Source organism: Pogonomyrmex barbatus, unplaced genomic scaffold (assembly GCF_055798465.1).
Source record: "Pogonomyrmex barbatus isolate J1 unplaced genomic scaffold, ASM5579846v1 scaffold4, whole genome shotgun sequence".
NCBI classification, from domain to species: Eukaryota; Metazoa; Arthropoda; class Insecta; order Hymenoptera; family Formicidae; genus Pogonomyrmex; species Pogonomyrmex barbatus.
Window position 1 is genome coordinate 6,692,279 of NW_028297138.1, and position 24,145 is coordinate 6,716,423.

The 24,145-nt window shown below is 28.4% G+C and overlaps 1 long non-coding RNA gene across 1 annotated transcript in view; it reads right to left on the bottom strand.

Annotated features, from left to right (window-relative positions):
- Nucleotides 1–644: 644 nt before the first annotated feature.
- Nucleotides 645–24,145, bottom strand: part of LOC148935775 (uncharacterized) — a 107,613-nt gene continuing 84,112 nt past the window's right edge. The window contains exons 5-8 of the long non-coding RNA XR_016140265.1: nucleotides 7,087–7,566; nucleotides 4,845–4,942; nucleotides 4,237–4,489; nucleotides 645–1,394 (exon numbers count right to left, since the gene is read on the bottom strand). This is a non-coding gene — a long non-coding RNA (uncharacterized LOC148935775). The remainder of the gene's footprint in view (nucleotides 1,395–4,236; nucleotides 4,490–4,844; nucleotides 4,943–7,086; nucleotides 7,567–24,145) is intronic.

The following is a 24,145-nucleotide window of genomic DNA, read 5'->3' on the forward strand; positions in this document are numbered from 1 at the left end:
ACGACGATATTTCGACAGTACGAGTTCGAGTTGAGTTTTAAAATAAAAGTTTCGCGAGTGGAAAGCGTTTGATTTGAAATTTACGGCGCTGCCCCTCGCAGAAAATACCGATTTTAGCTCGATGTTTTCACGGTTCGCTCGTCAACGTTGTCGAGTCTTCGCAACGTTAGCTTCGACGTTGCTATATAGAGCACGAGCGTAACAGTTTCCACTGTCGGTGGTTTCCCATTCTCCTTTCGCGCGCCGCATCGTGCTCGTACAGAGCTGATTCCTTGTACGAAAAAATACGAAAACAATGGGCCAAGCCGACTTATAATCGCGACTTGTGGGACCGAGGCGAAGACGAATAAAATTTCAAGCATTCAAAATACTTTCACGTGATTGCATTAGATTCGCCGAAATTAAAAATTGTCCTGTATCAGAATTGTCCTGTACATTTAAAAATTTTACTTTTTTCGTATAATTTGTGTAAATTATTATAAATTAAATAACAATACAGGACAGAATAATAAAGTTTTAAAATTATTTATGTCTGATTATAGTGCTAATGTAAAAAAAATTTAATATTAAGAAAGAAAATTAAAAAGTTACAATAAATAAAGATTACAATAATAAAGATTTACAATAATAAATTTTTGTTATAGAATATAATATCTGATCTGTTTAGAGTACATTTCTGCAAATAATTCTATAAAAATAAAAAGTAGTTTCAGATTTAGTTAGATCAGGAATATTTTAATCATAATTTATTTTTACATTGTAACATAAATAAAAATATTAGCTTATGCTTGTAAACTTTTAAGTGACAAAAATTAATATTGTTTCATTATTATAATAAACGTAAATGTATAATAAACATAATGCATATCTTTTTTCTTTCAGATATAAAATCAAATTCTTTAAATTATTTCATTTATTAATTTCTAATAGTAATCTAAATAAAAATTATGTTCAAGTAACAACAACTAAAAATATAGAAACAATATAAAACAAAATATGAATCTTTGATGATTCCTATTTTATTCATCATATACCATCATACATATCACATGCCACACCATATCATATCCGTACTATACCCTTATATCATTATTATTGTTGTGTGTGTGTGTGTGTGTGTGTGTGTGTGTGTGTGTGTGTGTATGTGGTGTGTTATATGTTACGTTATAAAGAGTTTTTACACACATAAATATAGACTAAGATTATTATATATTTTATGCCTAATTCTGGTTTAAACAATATAAAACATTGCTGCATTTCTTCTCAGCACTATGTTTGGCTAAATATAACGGACGGTTTTTATTCCCACTCTAGCAACGTATGTGATTTAGAATAATGTATATGATGATGTTATACTCTCACAAAACTTTTTTCGTGAAAAGCTTCTGTCTACGCTGTAATTAAAAATAAAATTTATTATTTGAACGACATGTAATATTAAACAAAACAAAATCAATCAATCGACGCGAATCAAAAAAATTCTATACACCGATGCTTATAAAAAGAATACCAATGAGACAATAAAAAAATAATAATACATAAATTTTACATAAATAGTCGATGAATAAATTTTACATAAATAGTAGATGAATAAATAACGAATATTACATGAAGATGTCCAGAATGTTTATTATATATTATCCGTTATTGTATATAATAAAAATTAATTCTTAAAGTTACTATCATTTTATTTTTGTATAATTGCAATTATAATTATCTCATATGTAATAATAAATTGGAGAGGGGTTATCGTGTTCATCAAGTTTTGCACCAATTGTTAAGTAATATTATTATACTTTATTATTTTATGTTTAATACAGTTAAAAAAAGAAAGTTGAAGTACTCCATTTTAGGATTATCTTTTATCAACAAATATTATATATTTTTTATAATTTATATCCAATCTTACTTGTTTATTGGTTTTTAATCATTCTCCAATTTAAAATAGTCTTATATTTCTTGAAAATCAAACTGATCGATTATAAAATATCGATTATAAAATAAAAAATAAAGAAAATTAAAATTGTAATCATATGCATTGCTACTGAAAGTAAGAAATATATATTTGTAAGAAATATATATTTAAAAAAAAAAATATATATATATATATATTTTTTTTTTATTTTTATAATTATAACAAAAAGGATAAAGAACAATAAAATCAAAATGAAGTTAGATATTATTAAATATTGATAAAAATGAACATGACAAACTCCCGTATCAGTAATGTTGCCTAACTTCTCTGATTTGTCCGAGTTGTACTTTTTTTCGGCAATGACGTAATTTCGCATTTCTGGCTTGCGTCGCGTTACGTGCCGTAACATTATAAGATAGTATAATAAGAAATATAACATCAGAAAGAAATAGAATAAGAAACATAATGAGAAATCTCGAATCGGCTCGCATCCGCGTCGTGGAATATCTTCCCGTTTGCGAGCCAAGTGAAACCGGATCTTCGAGAGAACGCGACGTGTCAGTGCCAATATAAAGACAGCCGGCGCGAAATACTTCTAATTCGGTGCACGCCGGAACCGTACGAGTGCGCGACTCTCCGATCCCGTGTGCAAATAATTTTGGACAATAAACCCATCATCGTTTGATCAATCTATAATTACATTGATTATAACAATGATGACATATGAATAAAATCTAGAATCTAGCATTTAAGAAAAAACGTTCAATTAATAAGATAAATCTTGATGCAGATAGAAACAGCAGGATGCATCTTGAATTGACATTTTAAATTCTTTCCTTCTGTTTTCCTTTATAATTTAGAAATGTGTGTGTGTGTGTGTGTGTGTGTGTGTGTGTGTGTGTGTGTGTGTGTATGGAATCCCACAAAAGGGATTTCAAGGTTCCCTAACCATATAATGAAAGAATAAATAAATATTCAATTTTTATAAGCGATTTCTTACGTTCAAATTATTTTTTTCTTTTCAAAGAAAAAAATTTCGTTTAGTTTAGTTTGAAGGATAAACATATATTAAATTTAAAACGGATATATCGTAAATCGCTGCTTATATTCTTTGAAAGGAAAATCTTCACAAATTATAATGACTTATTTCTATATAATTCTTTACGGTTTTTTTTTTTTAACAAAATTAAAAATAATAAAATTTTATATTAAAGTTACATCTATGCTGTAAGTCACGACTGAAAAATTTTAGTTTTCCTTACTTTCAAATGTCATTTATCTTATTTTACTTCTCCATTAGTAGTTTGTTCTGTTCATTTTTAAAAACTGCATAACTGAACAATTGATTTTAAAGAATCATGAGAAGTATTTATTATTATTCTTGAAGAATATGAAACTTTCACCATAGAATTTTAGTTTTCACGGTCAGCAGAGGATGAAAGAACAGCGCTAACAGAATTGCATCGATCGGCGTATTTAATCGGTGAGATATCGCTATCTCGACTCATGCCTATATTTTATCGGCGTAAGATTCGAAAAGCTTCGTCAATGTGTTTACAAAAGCGATATTTAACAATGTCGAATCTCAGAATACGCGTCGTCATCGACAAAATTTCGATCCACCCATACCAAAGAGCAACCAGATATACGATTACGTATCAGTCACATTACGTACAATGTCGGTTTCAATGTCGGGAAAAGAGCCATCGGCGCGATTGTTCTTTTTTTTTTTTTTTTCCATTCTCTGTCGTATATCGGCGCGATTGTTCGTTCTCCTTCCTTCTTTACGATCGTTGTCAGAGCCAGCCCACAAACTCATCAGCGCGCGTCCGTCTCGCAACTTTCAATTACAAGACAATTCCGCTCGGCCGGCGGTAATTATGTATAGCGCGATGCGACGACGTCGCGGTGCACGTTGAGATTTTCCGCGTGTCACTGGGTCACCGTATCCAGTGTCCTAAGCGCGAGGACGTTGAATACAGATCGCTCTCTAAATATCGGAGTGCTGGCGGTCGCGCATTCAGCGAGCGTCGTTCCCAAAGTGCGGCCCAGGAACGTAGCGAGATAACGGCGTCGGCCGTTAGGAAGACCGCGAACTATCAAATTTTGCCTCGTAAATCCGACAAATTTTCGAGTTAAAAAAACGCTAACCATTTGTCGCCCGTCCAGAGACCGAAAATCGCAAATTTCGATTTCGCCCGGGAAACGCTGATCGCGACGATTTTGAGTATTTTCATTTCGGAAAATCGAGAAATTGTTAATTCATGAAAAATATACAATTATAACTCGATTATCCTTTCCTACTTTAATTTCCTACTTACTCTTTCCTTTCTTCTCGGTCTTCATCTCGGTTCCTCATCTCTCCTTTCTCTTCCCTTCTCGCTGCTCCCCCCCCCTCTCCTCTTTCCCTTCCTCATAATATATGAAACAAGTTTCCAGCGATTCAATGCCTTGGTCTCGCAAATGTGAAAGTACATTACTGCGAGCTCTGAAAGTTGTTTTGCTCGAAGGTTTACTTCTCGAATGGCCCTGGACCATTCACCGAGTAAAGAGTTTCGCACAGAACAACGCACACTGAAAAGTCACGAGCAAAAAAAATATCAGATAGAGAAGAAGCTTTTTTCGCAAATCGCGATTATAATCGCGATCAAGAGTGAGAAGTGTTAACCACGATGAACGCATTTTCAAAAATGGCGCGGGGATAAGTGAGAATATATAATACGTCAATTTATTCGCTACTTAATTTAAAATTAATTATGCAATAGGCCGGATCGTATAAATGTATCTCTTTTTATCTTTGTATTATTTGTTCGAATTCTTTTTTTTTTTTTTGTATCATTCGCTAATTTAAATTTTATCTCTCGGCCTTAATCTCTTGTATAAATTGTATAAATTGACATTATCACTTCCTTTATCGTTCTATACTCACATATGATCACATGTGTCTGTTCTATTGAGGCCTGTTTCTCCTTTACACTGTCACTCGTCCGTCAATTCTTCATCATCTTCTTTCAGCTGAAGTACATTCTGTAACCATTAGTGCGTCATCAACATAATCTGTGATTAATGTGTGAGGAAAAACATGCAAGTACGTCATGCTACAATATAATTAAGAATATAATTAAGAAGTTGCATGCAAAATAATTATGAATCGCGAATAAATCATAATATTTTACAGCTATTTTATTCAAGGTGCTACGATTTCTTTTAATAAATAATCAATTCTGTAAAAAAATAAAATAAAAAATTTAATAATATTAATCAGGCATTTTAATTAATCGGGCAATAAATCCTCAGGAAACAAACATTTTAAACAGGCTCGGAGAACAATAAATCTCATTTCTGTTTGTATTTATTGTCATAAGCATAAAGTTTCGTTAGATAAGGTAACTCGATAGAAGATGCCAGAAAGGGGAAGCCAGTTTGTTTATATTTTTTTTATAGGACACGTGTTAGCTATAATGATTGCGCAGCTGTGATAGTCAGTTGCGAACTATCTCCGACAGGGAGATTTGCCGTGCTGCGAAAGATTAGTAAAGCTTTGGAAAAATACAAAGAGATGGGTTGTGAAATATATGCTTTTTCTAAAATTCTTAGCGTGATAACTAAGATCTGCTCGATGCTTACATTAGAATCGGATAAATGATATACAGTTTTTATTTTCCTGCCAGTCGGTATTTTGATATTTTGTAAAATCATTATATATATGTATAGTGATATCTTGTGTTCACACCTGGGGATAAGATGCCAGTAAGTACAATATTTTTCGTGCTTGACCGTGATCTTCATTAAAATCATTTTCTGAGTTAAAATTTGGTGTGATTTATATAAGTTTTAAATAGTTTAAATTTATAAAATTGCTGTTTAAGCCCGCATATATGAAAATTGCTGTTTACAATATTAAATTATCTGCTTTCTCAGTTTTTCATCATTCGTTTTATATTTTTATTAAGTGTACTCTTGATAAGCAAAACATGAAAGTTTCTATTTATATTATTTAAATTTCTTACAACGTCTTCTCTCATAGAAGATGATATTTTATTCGTACATATGGAGAGAAGATACATATTTTTACAAGTTATTATTTTTTTATAATTGGAATATCGAAAGTTAATATCTTAATTGGTGTGAATAAATAAAGATTCCAAAAATATTATATAATTTTTTCGCAATTTAATTCAATAATATGTTAAAAGTTATTCAAAATTAAGTGTAGCATCTTCCCTCAAGTTACCTTATGTATAATCTTATGTTTAAACTTAATTGGCTTATTTGCGCGCAGAGGATATAATTTTACTAATAAAAATGGCCTAATTTAGTCCACCTTATTCCTTTTAATAGTTTTCCATAACACGATTATATTATGCTTTTTGCATCGTCGCGATTTCGTAAGACAGGAAGTCACATTTATCTACTTCCTCGCTATATTATCTTTCTTCCTTCTTTAGATTGATTAATTTTCTTATTACAGAGAAAATTTTTTTAAATTTACTCTAAAAATTATGTCTTGGAACAATATAATATTTCAGAAAATTTTATGTGATTTTCTCTAATTAATTCATATTTACTGCAAAATGTAAAATATTTGTAGTTAAATTTTACTAAAAGTCTAATAAAATTTCAATAACTTTATAAAAAAAATTATGAGTTTTTCACCGTATGTATGTAAATAAATTAATAATTATACCCTTATAAATTTTGTCTTAAAACATTTTACAATCTGCTTCATAATTTTTATAATTTATAAAATCATTTTAAAAATGTCTATTATTACTGATAATATATTAATAGCTGTCAAGTTGTTCCGAACTTGCATAATAATATTTATAAAGAATTTTGTAGTGAAAAATATAACAAAAAATTCTTTCTCTAAATAATGATCGCATATGTGTATAATAATTTGATTTATGTATGCATAGAGATACATATCGATATGTGAAATAAGATTATTTATTAAACTTTAATTATATGTAAAATCATATGCTCGTTTATTTATTAATCAATTTTTTCTCACGATAGTATTTGAATTTTTTTTGCATTTATGTTTTCATGAGCCTATTATTTTTTGTATCATATATGAACGAATATAAAACAAGCTAAGTACATATAAATATAGATAAATATAGACAAAAAGTTATAAAACGATATAAAATTAAAAAAATTTTTCTTACCAAGTAAGTGGTCTTCCTTTTTCTCTCATTTGATGCTCTCTTTTTATAGAAACGAACAGTTTTTTTCAGTTGAGGTTCATCCTGTCAAATCAATGATTAAATGAACATCACGTAGAAGCATTATTCTGATTTTTCTCATTTTTTATGGTTATAGAAATAAATACTTCTTCAATCAGGGAAGTTTGATTTTAAATCTAAACAATTCTTATTTGTAAAGAGTTCAGTTTCATAATCTTTGATTCTGGAAGTAATCATTTTTTTCGATAGATAGAGATTGATTAGTGTTTATGGTTAAAGTATTTTTATTTTTAGAGTCATTCTCCTCGTTATTATTCGAAGAGGCATTATTCTCCATGTTTATATTTACATTATCATTATTAATATGATAATGTGTTCTTTGATCACATGAATTTATCGATGTGGAATTTGAAGTCATAAATGTTTGTGCCACTCATGGTACCTTCTTGAATCCATGGATTTCTAAAAGCAAACGGGAAATCAAGTGAGCACCAAACTGATATAGAAAATTCACTACTCGTGGTATTTTCTTGATTCTGTGGATCTGCACAAGTAGACATAAGTCCCAAAGAGCGCGGCCTTAATACACAGAATTGGTCATCCATATTTATTTTCTTTTGATTTCATGAATTTCTTAATATCAAATTTAAATCTTCAGAAACTGTACTGAACGTTTCTAATACGTAAAAATCATTTATAGTATTTTCTTGATTTTCTAGATCGTAAATTGTTCGATATGTTCAAATCTTCATAAAGTTGTGATTTTAATTAATAAAAGTTTAATTAATTAATTAGGTTTCGTTATTCATTATATTATATTATATTCATCATTCGTCTTCATTATATTATATTCATTGAAGTAGACAAATATTTCGGAATAGATGACTCTAATTTAGATAAAGCTCTCATGGCGTATTCGTGGACTTGATACGTAAATATTTTAAAATTCGCATATATCTACAAAGCTCGCTATTTGTGGCTTTTCTCTGATTCCAAGGGATTTCTTGAAATGAGATTCAAAATATAGTATAAGTTTTTTAAATTATATATTATAATGTAAAAAAATTTGCAAGATTGATATCAGGATAGAAAATATTGCAATTACGACAAATGTAGATTTTAATAAGACTTAATAAACTTAATAAGATTTAATAAGATACTTTTTTTAAATAAACAATGTTTTCAAAAAATATATATTGAAAAAAAATATTTTTTTCAATTTTGTTTAAAACTAGAATATCTTTCTTCGTACAAAAAAATGTGTTTTTAATGCAATAACAAACGTTTAATTGTAAGTCAAGACGTTTGAGGTTAAAAGTTAAATAATGAAAGTAGAAGTATTATTTAAGAAATAAATAAAAAGGTCTATTTTAATATCATAGACATATAGAGTAACTCCAACTGTACATGTGCAGGGGTGGACATATATACCGCTAAAGAATAAAAAGAAAATAGAAGAAATGAATTTCAAAAAATTCGATATCTCGGACAGTGTAGTAGCTAAAACCTCATAGTTCATATTTTTCTTGTTTTATCGAATATAAGCTAGAACTTTAGCATTTTCAGTCAGAAGTCGTAATTTTTAAGACGCACTGTAAAAGTATGTTAATATAAAACAATGTAATATTTCAGAAAATGTAATAGCTATAGCCTGCGATTTTTATTGTTTTTCTTATTTTATCGATTATTTTTAAGAATTGTAGCAGTTTTGACCATAATTTATGATTTCAACAAACTTTGATAAAAATATATTATTTTTAAAATTCGAAAATCATAGTTCTGTTAGGAATTTTGAGTTATTTAATACAAAAGGAAGAGTTCTTGACATTTTTTAAGAAAAGTTCCAAGTATTAAAACAAAGAAACTTGCTTAAATAAATGTTTTCAACTTCACAATTTTTGACATATCAAGATTAAATAGTTTGATAACTGTCACAGATAGAATTTTGCAGTTTTTATATTATATAAATCTCAATCTTATCACAACTTTTTGCTCGTAATAAGCTATTAAAAAGAATTATACTTTAAAATATCCTCGATTTTTAAATTTTAAATTTTATTAGATAATTAAATTTTTTAGACTAAAAATTGTACAATTCTTGCTTAAAAATATCACGAATTATGTAACAAAAGCAAGTAAACATAAATGTTTTTAATATTCGAGTAGATTTTTCTAAAATCTAAAGTTAGGTATGTCCTAGCAATGGTAATACGAAATGTCAGACCAATGATGCTCCATTGTCTTTCCTTCTATTAAAAAAGAATTTATTTTATCTATTAACATTATTATAATTAATATGTTATATGAATGATATTGAATTTATTAGAATACGGTACTTACAGGACTTACAAAAGTAAGTAAAGTCTTGAATTTTTATTTTATAAATAACAATTAAATTGAAGAGATAAAAACCAAAAAAGTAACATTCTTAATGTCAAATCAATTATATTGAAATTGAGCAAACCATAAAACAATGATCGATATAAATAACAAACGTTTCGATTTTAATAATTAGATCATCTTCAAACCATATAATTACGAGACTATAATTCAATAAATTTCAAAAAATTCCGTTTCGCAAATAAATTATCAGTCGCTTAAAATAATGCATAATTTGCATAATTGTTGATTCGCAACAAACCTTTATGTGAGAGATCTAATGCTATTAGAACTCTTATCAGATATAATGTCGTCTCGTCATGGTTATACCGTAAGTGTCAAATTGTTAAAAATTTTGCAGTTCTCAGTCAACTTTTTATTTTATATTCTGTTCCTAAGATATATTTTTATATTATCTGTGTTATATTATAAATTCATAGAGTCTAGCAAATCATTTCGATGTATTGAGATTATATTGTTATATTATTAAAAAATATTTTTTTCGCTGTCAATTACACGCATCATGTAAACATGGCTCATCGCAAGAAAATTATCCTACGTGAATAAAAAAAAAACTTAAAAGCGAATGGACTTTTATAATAAACATGTCTTAAAACCGTTGACGTATTGAAAAAAATGTCCTTTGGACTGATGAATTCGTGATTAGGCTGAAATATAGCTATGGAATCTATATCTGAAGGAGACAAGAAGAAATTTCAAGAAGAATACAGAAAATATACGTTGTCCTTATCAGATCGATTCGCAAAAAATGTCATTACAAAATCATTGTGACAATCATTGTGAATTAATTTGTTTATAAAATTTTTGTTTACTTTTATAATATGCACAACATATCTTGCGTTTTTTATTATTTTTCTTTAAATAGAATTTTAATTAATGAAAGCTTTGTTATTGCTTAAGTATTCTTCTACATATGAGTAAATATTAAATTTATTGTATAAAACATTTACCTTCATTCCAATGTTCTCTTGTTAGAAAGGAAATTGTCTACTTACTTTACATATTTACTTTACATACTTACTTGTTACGTACTATATCTACTTAAAGTAATATCAGAATTACTTGATCTTAATATGCCAAAAATTGTGAAATTGATACTCTTATTTTAAAAATGCGAGTTCCTTGTCTTGATCAGAATTCTTTCTAAAAAATCAAGAACTTTTTCTTTTATTCTAAATAACTTAGAACTTCAACAGAATAGTTTTGTAGCATGAGAGTATCGACTTTACACACCTATGAAACTTTATGTAAATAATCTTAAATACTTAAAGTATTTATATAAAAAAATTGAGATTTTTGTTACTATTTCTTAATTACATTTCCATTAGAATACATTTCTATTTATCTACTTAAGTAATTTTTGATCCAAGTTCTAAACCGCTACTAAACTTTTTTATATTATTTTTAAATGTGATTTAGAACACTCTGTAAGTTTCTTATACCTTATACTCATTGTAAATATAAAAATGATGAAAATAGATCTAATTTTTAAATTTTCTTTTTTCTTAATTTGCTCCCTCTGAACATAAATAAAAATAAAAAAGTTTATTTCAAAATTTTATTTTAAATAAATTTAATGAATGATTTATGCAAAAATTAAAAATAACATTAAAGAGAAATCATTGTTACCTTAAAAAATTATTTTTAGTGAACAATAAATAATTTTTATGTTATTATCATTTTTGAAGAATATTTATTATTCTCTGCTTAAAACATTAGAAATAATTTGATGATTAAATTGAAGTATTTTCAAAATAATAATATAGAGATAATTTTTGGTCAGTTTTATTTCGTATATGGAAATCTTTTCTTGTTGAACATAAGATATGACTGTTATTGCTGATGGAATTTTTCGACGAATATGATAAACAGTCGTAAGTAAATGAGTATCGTGTTAGTCTGTGCTAACTATTGCTACAAGTTATTATAAAAGATTAATATTTTAAAACTGTTTTATAATTAAAAAATGATCGAAAAATCGAAACTTTCAATAAGTAAGGAAATTGACATTGAAACTATGGAAAAAAGATGAAAATGGATGAAAATCTTTAAAGTGAATTCAATGTTCTTTTGTATACTAATTTTGTATATGACTGATAAATATGATATGACGGTCAGAGTCATATCATATTTATCAACAAAAGAACCTTATGAAAAAATTAATTCTTTCTCTATGCTTATGGCAAATAGCTATTCCAACGCTATTATTAATGAAAATTATGTATAGTGGTTATGTATAGAATAAAGATTTTATTCTATATGTTGATACAATGAAGGATTGTACGGCAGGTATGTTGAGGTATGTTGTGTTTTTCTTCCTTTTCGTTTATTACTTTTTTAATAATACAAAGTTATAAATTATATTTTATTTTTTCAAAGACGATTCAACAACAGAAGATTATAATGCAAGCGACTATGCAAAGTCTCCTCCAGAACATATTCTCTTGGAATACAAAATAAAAGTTGTTGCTCTTGTCGAAGCATGTCTATATTGAAATTTAAACATTTTGCAAAAAATGGATGGAAGTCGATTAGAAACAAAAGATTATTTAATACAGTGAAAGGAAATTAAATTTATTGAAACAATAAATAGCAAGTATTGTCTCTGATACTTTCAAACGCTTTAAAAAGCTGTTAGGTTACAAGCAGATAAAATAAGAAAATTGTATAAGAATTTCATACGTATATATAACGTAATAAATTTTTAAGTGCAATAAAATATTTATAGATAACAACAAGAATCATTGACAGCTGTCCCTTTCCAGCTAGCAATGCAATGCAAAATAACACACACCAAAATATCAGCCAAAGAGAATAACTTCGTTATTCTTGAAGAAATAATAATAGAGAAAGAAATAATAAGCAGAAAGATTCCAAACACAAACTAGGAATATAATTTCAAAACCAAAATTTGAATTTTGTTCTTAATATTGATAATACGGAGTGTAGCTAATAAATTTACAATAGATCACTCAAATTCCCAAGAAAATGAAGATAGTAAAGAAGCACAATTATGCATTCTTATACGATACAATGTAGTCTAATTGCATTAAAAAAGTTACTCCCATCTATTATGTATGCAAAAGTCAACAAACGAATTGGCCTTAAAAATGGTTGATAGATTAACTGCAGAATTTGGAAATATTGTCGTCATTTGTTCGAAATGGGATAAACTTACAAAAGATTGATACAAAAATTATTTATAAATAACACTGAAAGCGTACGTGAAAGATAATGAATTTCTTTTAATAATTTGTTCTTCGGGAGGACAAACTGATGTTCCTTTGTATGATGAAGTTTTCAGAAATAATGAGGATACTACAACTTGCATCCTCCGAATATCTGGAAAATGCACCTTGTTATATCATCCTTAACATATACTTTTACTAGCAAATTAAAAATTTGACAAAAAGATTGTTACAGCTTTAATAAAAAAATAGAGGAAAATAATATTTCGTAAAGATGCTATAAAAATCCATTCCATACTTCACTATTAATTAAGCGCTTCTTATTTTTAAAAAATGACTAAATATACCTGACATGCTGCAAAATTACTAGAAGAGAAAACATTTTTTTCAAATGTCAACGACAACATCTGTTTTTCCAATATTGATTGTAAAATAAAAAGTGTACTTATAAGAAAGTTTCCTTTATAAAAGATACTTAATGTGTGATATGTTTTTGCTTTAAATGTTCTTACGATGATTATCATGTAGGAAATTGTCCATAATCTCAGAAAAAAAATGAGAATAGATATAAATTAAATTGATGAAAGCCTTCCAGAAAGAAAAGATACATTCTATGCGATAACAGAAATATTCCTTTATATGTTTTATATTTGTTTATTTATTAAATAATATTAAATATATATTTTATTATTTCGAAAGTATTACAATTTAACCATTGATATCAAATTTGTTTATATATAATATAAATATACATAAATATACATGAGTTTAATATTGCAAGTAGGGAATAATAAATATTATTCGAAAATTATAACATAAAAAATATTTATTGTTTACTAAAAACATTTCTTTAGAGATAATAACATTCCCTTGACTTTAGTTTTAATTTTTTGCATAAATCATTCATTAAATTTATTTAAACAATAAAGTTTTACTTGAAATAAACGTTTTTCTTATTAAATATTAAAAGAAAAAACTCGATTCTCGATATAATAACAATAAACAATAGTAAAACTAATGCAAATGAACGCTGTAAACGGTGCAAAATGTGTAGATGTGCATATGTGTGAACGTTTACGTCGGAGTTCGCTCGTCAGGTCAGCATCCCTTTAAGTATTCAAAATTATTTTTATGTGAAGTTTGATTGCAATGTAAAGATTAGCTATTTTGTAAATAAAAATTAAATTTTTATTAGAAATATAAATAAATGGTGATACAAATAAAATTAAATGGGTAGGAGAATTCCGAAGTCTTCGGATGTTCTGGAATTCCTCCACCATGGCTTATAGAGTAAGGTCTACAAAGGGAATATGGGCGCACGGCGGATTTTTATGCTATGTGTCGAATCCCACACTATCCTGAGGAATATCTCTTAAGTTAACCCCCTCCTTCCCTTTCCAACAAAAAATTAAAAAGATACTCATGCACAAATTAAGTGTCTTTTATATGTTAATTATGTGCTCTAGTCCCGATTTTTGTGCTTGAGCCATTTAGCAGAAAATGACGATTGAAAATGAAAAATCTGATCTTATATATTTTGACATATAAATGAAGGATCATTTTAAAATCAACCAAATCGTTATCTGAATCTTAACTGACACTTTATTCTTATATCGGTGATACGTATATTGACTTTCATGGCCTATATCTTGTGAATTATTATGAATTAGAGACAGAACAATTCTGTTAAATGCTTTTGAAAGCACATAAAAAGCATATAATTCTACTAACTTTTTAGTTTTTCTTTTAATTTTGAGGAGAATAGATAAACCAATCCCCCCATTTTCAATCGTCATTTTCTGCTAAACTGCTCGAGGCAAAAATTGGGATTAGAGCGCATAATTAGCACACAAAAGGATACACTTAATTTGTGCATAGATATTTTTTCAATATTTTGTGCTAATTTAACAGAGATCCGAAGAATGGGTCCTCGAGGTGTGCGTAAACGCATTTTTTTCCTCCATAAAAAACAAAAAAAAAACTAAACCGACGCAAAATATTTTTTGGATTAATTTTAAATGCGATCTAAACTAATATACAATTTTTTTCATAATTTTTTTATTAAAAATAAAAATAGAGCTCGTATATCCTTGAAGAAAAAAATCGACGAGAATTTAACGTAAGTCGGCAGCCTAACAGTCAGGTGCATTAAGTGTTTCGCTGCGCCACTTCAACGAAATCTCAACTTACGGACTATAAGTAAACTTTTCTCGCCCAATTTTTCAACGACCCAATTTTTCACGGAAAAAACTACATATTGCGCACTAGCTCTTCGGTATGTTTTAATACTAATAAAAAACTATTAAAGAAATAAGTTTTGTACAAATCCGTTTCCTCATTCTCGCGTTCTCTCCTTATAAGAAGCTGTCACTCTTGGCACAATTCGGCCATGTCCAACACACGTCTTGATAAGATAAAGATCATTCTAGTATGTATAGAACTCATAAACATGTGGAACATTCTTAAGGGGCGTCAAAATAGTGATGGGTCAAAAAATATAGCTGTCTTTAACGTTATTGTACTATAACAATGTATTTTAATAATTTAATTTGAACGAAATAAAATTTTACAAATTAATACATTAAAAAAAAATAAGATGAAAAATATTAATTTTCTGTTAAAATATATTGTTATAAAAGACATTTTACTATAAAAAAAAAATGGTTGACACGATCTTCATTTCTTAGCGTCTGAAATAAATGATAAATCTTGGAGTCATTTTAAATGACTCGGTCCTGGCTTTTTTTATAAATAATATTGGCAATCATCTAAATTACGATTTGTTGATAAAAATTTTGTTTTTTTTAATCATAAAGTAAAAAACGATTTAAAATATATTGAAAAAAAGCCTATTGGTATAACAATATTATTTGAGATTAAAATGACATCAAGATCATTTATTTTAGATGCCTAGAAATAAAAGTACCATATTAACCGTTTCTACAAGACATTTTCATTGCATTATATCATATAGATAAAAATTAATATTTTTAATTCATTTTTGTATTGTTTAAAATGTAAATTTTTAATTCATATCAAATTAAATTATTAACACGATTACTAAAAATAACTAGATCCAGATAACTAAACATATTATTGTTTTTGTTAGAAAATTTAAGAAAATATTAGAAAGAAAGATTTGTGCCGTTACAGTTACTTCTCTTTTTTTAAGTCCGTCAAGACGAAAAATCAAGAAAATTTCGTCGATGTTCTGCCTATACGTATTACTATATCTCTTTCGAAAAGAAAAGACCTTTTTAAACTTTTCTAAACCGATTTAGACTTAGTCGAGATAAATCCGATCACGCGAGTGATCGGATTTATGTTTTGACAAACATTTAAACATACAATACCTCCTGCATATACAGAGGTAATACATATTTAAAAGGTACCTATATAAAAATATATATATATATTTATACATAAATGCATATGTGTGTATGCGTGTGCGTGTGTGTGAGTATATTCATACGATTGTCACGGAAATTGTGACCTGTCTGGGTCGTGCCGCTCGTAATCTTTAAAAGCGGATGTCTGCACAATATGTATCTGTTGCTTTGCAATCGGTAATGTTTAGTTAATGTTAGATATATACGTCATTATACATTTGACAAATCACAAAGAATAGTTACGAAGAAAAAGAGAAGAAGAGACCAGAAGGATAGAAAAAGAGTAGAAGGAAAAGGAGGAGAGAGTGGGAAATATTTAATTATTAAAATGTTTTCGCAAATTCTATTAACTTGATGACAAAAAAAAGAAGAAGAATTCTTTTTTTAAGACGTGATTAGCAACTTATATAATTAAATAATAATTATTTTTGTTAAATTAATAATAGTTTTTATTAATTTTATTAATTTTGTTTTTACATTTTTATACTTGATATAAAAGTATTTGTTATTTTTTTATCGAAACATTTAAGATATTTTCTTAAGAATAAGTTGTAAGAATCTCTTCAATTGTATGAAAAGAAAATTTTTCGAAGAAGACAGATGTACTAGAAAGAAAAGCTTTAATCGATTATTCACTTAAAATCTTATTCGCTTCTTTTACAAATATCTCGACATTTCTCGGCGAGTGACATTCGTAAACTAAGTTCTTTCTCAAGCTTTCAAGTAAAGATTATTAAAGTAATTCTTGGCTGTGCGTCCTTACGAGAAGCTCTTAAGGACAATCGACATTTGCACGAAATATGAATATCCTATATGAAAGTTGAAAATAGATGAGGCAATGTAAAACACCTTAGAGTCAGATCGCGTTTCCGCGATGCGGGTGCATGATTACGTCTACACGCGAGGTACACCTAAGGCATCGATTATTGATTCAGTTGTAAATAGACGCGAATGATAAATTTATCAGTAGTAGTGGGTGCCGTAGCGAGTCCTCCACCTTGATATCTATACACTACTTTGCGAGCAGCCTTGCAGCAAATTCTACAGCGCAAAACGTGCAACTTTGATATCTCATAATGTGTTGCACAAGTACTTGAAAAGCTTATTTCTTCCTTCCACATTCGCTTGAAAAGCTTATTTATTTTTAACATTTATTTTTAACACTAAAAGTCATTTTACTGACAATTTTTAAAATTTATTTAAATAATAATCGAGATTATAATTGATTTTATAATATTTATATCTTTAAATATAACTAAATTATTATTTTTATTATTTATATAAATACTATTTAATAATAAATTTCTATATTTTGATTGTAAAGAACATTTTATATATATATATATATATATATATATATATATATATATATAATGTGTATACAGACACACACACGCACATATTTTTTATTACTTATATTTAATAAATATATTTAATATAAATATACTTAAACAAAATAAATAATGATGATAAGTAAATGATAATTAAAAATATTTTATGTATCAAAAGCTGGAATTTTTCATTGCTCAACAGATATTTGTTCAATGACGACTTTCACCCGATCAAGGAAACTTTCAAGACGATATCGTGTCAAAAATACCGATTAGTCTCAGGTAATGCAATTGGACCGACTTTCCATTGTCTCGGGAATTGAACAATTAGTAAATAGCAATTGAATTACGAAACGTTATTAAAATCGATTCCAAATGATCCTCATTCTCAATAAATTCAAATGAAAGCCTCAATGTTTGTTAATTGTGATTTCTATTGAATATATAAGTTCTTACTTTTTCTTAATTCAAAAATAACATTTGAGTCTACATAAAAAAGGTTTATCATATTACGGTATGTATAAGTATAAAATATTATATATATATATATATATATATATATATATATATATATAATATTTTATACTTATAATATTTTAGAGAGCTATAAGTTATTTTTACTTTTTTAAAAAATATATATTATATATATATATATATATATATATATATATATTTCTTAAAAAAATAAAAATGACTTTATAACTCTCACCATCCTATTCATTGTATATTATAACACATATGTAAATCTTAATTTTATTACACTTATTCATCTTATATTAATAGAATAAGCAGCAAATTGGCAGTAGAAATCGAACAGGAACTGCAGTATGCTCCATTTAAATATTTTGGAATAGCAGATTCTGCCGTCAATCTATCATTATACTTTGACCATCAGATCTTGTTTTATTTCTATTAGCAAGCTGTTCACAAAGTCTGCAGCAGACACGGCGCAAAATCTGCTTTTGTGTAGATTTGGTAACTACCTATCTAGGTAACGACTCAAAAAAATAAAGTAAATTGAAAAAAAAACAATAACACATAGCAAAGTATTAATTACATATCCTTAAAAGAAAAAAAAAGGAAGAAGGATGAATATCGAGTGAAAAGGTCATCGGTGGAACTCGAATGCTTTTTACCGGCATAAAAAGTATAAAGTACCTTAATTCTTTCAGCCTGTGCTACTTCAGCGCCGAGAAGTTTTGCGTTTCGCCTTATATGAGATATAGTTTCGTGTATATGTGTATATATGTGCGTGTGTGCAACCATATGTGTGTGTGTGTGTGTGTGTGTGTGTGTGTGTGTGTGTGTGTGTGTGTGTGTGTGTGTGTGTGTGTGTGTGTGTGTGTGTTTTATATATTTTTTATTGACAAATATAATATAGTACATAAATAAAAGGTACTAAATATTAAGTTGAGTTATGTTTCATAGGATATAATATTGTAGTGACATCTTGTGACATAAGTTCAAGTTTGGATAAGTTAGAGCATATCTTTATCAAAAGAGCATAAATGTGGCAATAATATTCAATTTATCAGAAGAAGATACGACAGCAGATTTAAAAATGCATAAAATATGTCATATTGACGTAAAACATATACATATGGCATATTAAAAAAAAATTTCTGAATGTTATTTTTTAATGAATTCTCATATAGTTTTCATATAGCTTTCTAATAATCTATATAATTTTTACATTGTGTATAAAATATGTAGAGTAAAGTATGATTATAAAACATGTCAAGATAATTTTTTCATTGGCTTCAACAATGCAATTATAAAATTACGAAAAAATAAAAAGTTTTACTTCGAGTTTATTTTGTATGTTTATAATTTGTAATAAATGAAATTTTTGTGACATAATTTCATTCGTTTATTTTTTTTGTATCATATAATATGAGGAAAATTTGCAAGATTGATATTCATAAATCGTGATATGAGAGAAACTGCAGTTATGATAAATGTAATGTCATAATATAAATAATCCTTTTTTAAATAAACATTAAATTAAAAAAAAATATTTGAAAAAGATGTTTTTTCAATTCTTTAAAAACCTAGGTATTTTTTTCTTACGAGAATATATTTTTAATGTATATAATATAATAAGTATTTAACTATTAATTGAAATTAGACAATTTTAATTAGATAAGCGAAATTATTTAAAAAGCCAAAAAAATTCATTATTGAGTTTAATTTTTATTCATATCAAATCCAATGTTAAATCGTGCAAAAATTATAAAAAAAATCTTAAGCAAATATCTTGTATTTGAATTTGCAGTTAAAAAATATTTTACATAGGGATCTCTTATTCTAAAACTGTTTACGTAAAAAAAAAAAAAAATTTTTTTACAAAAAAAAATTCGTTCGTTACATATATCAAAGAATAATATAATATTCAAATTAACTAAAATATTCCTTTTTATAAAAACAGATATTAACAGATTTCCATGTCGCGACGCGTTCTCCAACGCGTAAATGAAATATTAACGATAATCATGTGTGACATGTCGTAAACTGCATAAAGTACTTCAAAAGCGAGTCCGCATTCATTGCAATCGAGTGCCGATCTTTATGCAGATAAATACCGTTTCTGATATACATCCATTGTCCTTTTATCGCACTCTGCGCACGTCCGAGAGCAGAAAAGCACAGGTGAAGCATGTACGTGGGGGAGTCCTTCCGCTTTTACAATCGTAAAACAGCAGGTGCAGCTTGTCACACAATGAACAATGCTCGAATACCTTGAACGGGTTCGCAAATTGTGCGACTGCAGTTTATTGCAAACGCAATTTTCCGCGAAGCATTCTCACTTTTGGATCTACGTAGAAGCGCCATATTTACCCTCCTTCTAACGTTGATGTAAGTTAATTTAATTTTTACAAATTAATTAAATACTAATTGAGGCTCGCTACTCATCCTTCCCTAGTCTCTCGGTATCTTTGATTAACGAAATGTGCGAATTCAATTATTTTACTTTTTAATGGAATCGGGAAAAACGTAATTAATATCCGTTTCTTTCATTAATTAAATTTGTTTTGTTGATATTATCTTTCATTTTTTTTTTAAGCTTTTTAAGCTTCATAACAGCTTTTAGAAATTAATGAACCTTTAAAAAAGTATAATTAGAAAATTAATATAATTATAAATCCAATAAGTAAAAGAAAGACCTGTAAGCCAAGCAAGATAAATGTGCTGAATTTCGAATATAACAACTTACAAAAATAAATTACATATGTAACAGATTAAAATTTTTTTTTACAAAAAAAAATCAGAAAATTAAGGAGAATACCGATGTCATTCCCTGAACATCTATTTTTTTACTGTTCTTTAAAAATATTTTATTATAATTAATATAATTCTTAATATTTTTCAAATCATATTATTATGATGTCATTTCAAAATATCTTTAAATATTTATATCGTCGAATTACATTATTTTTTTAACACAAAACAGCTTTGATGTATGTAACTATTTTTATATAGCTTATTCTAACTTGAATAATATGAAGCTAAAAACAGGTGACGAAAATAACGAAAGCGTAACACACAATTCACTTCCTACGAAGCCATTCAAGTATGGCGAGTAACTGTTCGCGCGTGCAAAGTTTAAGTTTCGCGAATTTGATAGCTTGATCGTCAACGCGTGCATGATCGATCACATAAACCATATGGTTCACGTGCCCCCAGCATGGAAGTAATGGGTCATGGTTACATAAAGAAGACCTTAAACGACGATCACGCTTTGATCTTTACGTTTCGAAAGCCGATATGCAGCGCAGATGTTGTACAAACAATATAATCCTATTAAACGGAAATAATTTCAACAAATGTTCGATCAATATAGAAAACTTAATTAAGCATAAAAATTACTTGAATGCGGTTTTGTTAGACCCAAGTTAAAATAGAATAGTTTTCAAATTTCTTTTTTCTGTACATGTGTTGAGAAATTCTAGTTTTATGTTTATTTAAATTCTAGTTCTATATATGTTGTTGAGAATAATTATTGAGGATTATATGAACAAATTATTTAATATAATTAATTTTAATTAAGAGGTTGCTTAATGACGCCGACGCGACGCTATGTATGTGATTTTCTGCACGTTGCAAACGAAACGAAGTTCGTTTCAGAATTAAAATTTGTACAATCGATTGATGTATTATCCGATAAAATTTACTATCTCTTTTATTTTATTACATCGGTGATAAAGCGATCAAATAATACGTAGTTATCGTAGTTATTATCATTTTTGTGAATATATCGAAAAGTCAAATCGATATCTCTCTCTGAGAAAGAGATAAAGCATTGTAGGAAAAATGAACATCGTTTTATTACAGATGAGACGAAATAATAAATTGCAATTAATAAGATGCGTATTTTTTTACCAAATAATTAAATTCTTAAAAAGATAGACTTTCTCGATATTTTTCTTTTCAAAAATTTCCTTTCTTGTAGAGATCGATTAATCCGCATTTAATTAATATCAATGATTGTGCATTTATGAGAGGCCATATCGCCGAGGACGCAGGAAATACGGTCTCCCCGTCCTTTCATTTTCGATTTTGTGACGATGGGCTTTCAATCCGGAAGCCGGTACCTTCGAAAGGAAATACCCTCAAAGGATTCTGTCAGTCGACCGTTTCCTGCAAACGTTCCAACGGAAATTTTAACGTTTATACGAAACGCATAATAGGCGCATCGGTTGCCGTTTGTCCCCGGGATTGCAAATTGCCGCACTTTAATGAAACAGTAGAAAGTAACAGAAAGCGGTGAGAGCGACGTCACAATTACGAAACATATAAATCTACGTGTGGCTACAAAATTATGGCGATACATAAGAACACAAATAGCGAATCACGTAAATAAATAATATCGAAGTATTATACAAAAACCACCGATGATGATGTTAAAAAACGTTAAAATAAAAGACACAGTAGTAAAGACACCTGCGTTATTTTATAACTATCCGACAAGAAGTTTTGTTAAGATAAAATATAAAGATAATATATTTAAAAAATTTCTAAACCAATGTGTTTAAATCCAATTGTAATTCTTTAAGCCTTCATCTTTTGTGCTCGACCGCATCTTATTACTCGCCGCGCCGAGTTACCGGGTAAGGAGTTAATTTTTGGTAATAAACGTTACTTCCGTTTCTTCGAGTTCGCTGCGAGAGCACTCGACGGTGTACCCGTCGTGTTATTTGCGGATATTACAATTATCTCGTAAAACTTTTTACGTTTTTCGACACGGACGATCGCCGTCGCAGCCGTTTCTCACGCGGGAAAAAGCGCGAGGACGCGCGGTTACTTCACGCAACATAAATTTTATGCGTGGAACCGTGGATGGTCTCCGTTTTCGCGCAGGCCTCTGTCTTTGCAGGTGTCCCTCGCGAAAGTTTCACACAATTCGCACGCCGCTCATCGGCACTCTCGGACCGTACGGTAATCTGCGATGGAAGGGTGACGAAATTAAGTTAACGTGCGAGTTAACTTGCCGCCCCGCCAATTATACCAAGTCGGACAAAAATTAGCCGATCTGCGTGTGGCTAACAAGTACGTATTTTGGTAACACCACGTTGGGAAGTACACAATTCTTTAGAGAAGGCTAGCACGTTTTTGAGATCGATTTAAACTTTCTACCACTGTTTACAAAACTTACTTAATTGAACGTCTAAATTAACAATATTAAAAAATTTTGAGAAAATTTTTTTTCTAAATCGTCACTGTGAACTTTAGGTTTTTTTTAGATATTTCGATAAAACACAGAAAAAACGCGCGTAATGATGATTATTTGATACATTTTTCATCTCGGTAAATTTCATTGATTGCCGGATAGTAATCGATGAGTAAAATTCTGTTACTGATTTGCTTATATATATATAAAATACAGATCGTTATCTATGTAACGAGTTCTCATTTGGCTTGACTTATTAAATTAATCTCCTTCTGTAAATAATGAATATTTGGACATTACATGCATATGCGAATACGCTATACGGGATCATTAAGATCATCAAGATAATCGTGCGATAATTACGTTCATTCATAATTTCTTTCAGTTCCCCTCAATTAATTTTCTCGTCTCCCCGTATGAAAACATCTCAGAAAATTTATTCATCAATAGCGGTAATCTCGGGAAATTGAATTAATGCAATAGAGGAAAAGAGAAAGAAAGGCGTGAAAACAAAATTTATGTAAATCCTTCTTTTGTTCAATTATCTCTCGCTTCGTTGTCACGGTTCGCGTAAAACCGCCACGGAGCGGAGCAAATCGACATGCATTATTTATACGTCGTTGGGGGTGCCTCTATGGGAAACTTTGTTTCGGGGGTAAAAACGCCAATATAAATTTTTGTGGGAATTTCGGTGTACTACGCATACCCACATACATTACCGTACGACCAGCCATTAATTAGATTACTTCCGGTCTTACCGTAAAAAAATCACAGCTCAATTCTATTCACATACAAATATAACATATTTGTTATAATAACAAATTCAAACATATTGTTCTATAAATATAAAATTTTCTGTAAATCTATAACACTTTTTACACCAATATATTTTCAAGTCACATCACACACTACACGCACACGCACGACATACACACACATATACATTTAGAGATATAAATAATATTTCAAAATTTATAATCAAAGATCACATAACAAAATTAATCAATGGCAAATTAATTTTAAAGTTAAGTAATCTTAAAATTAAATTTATCTCTCAGTTCTTAA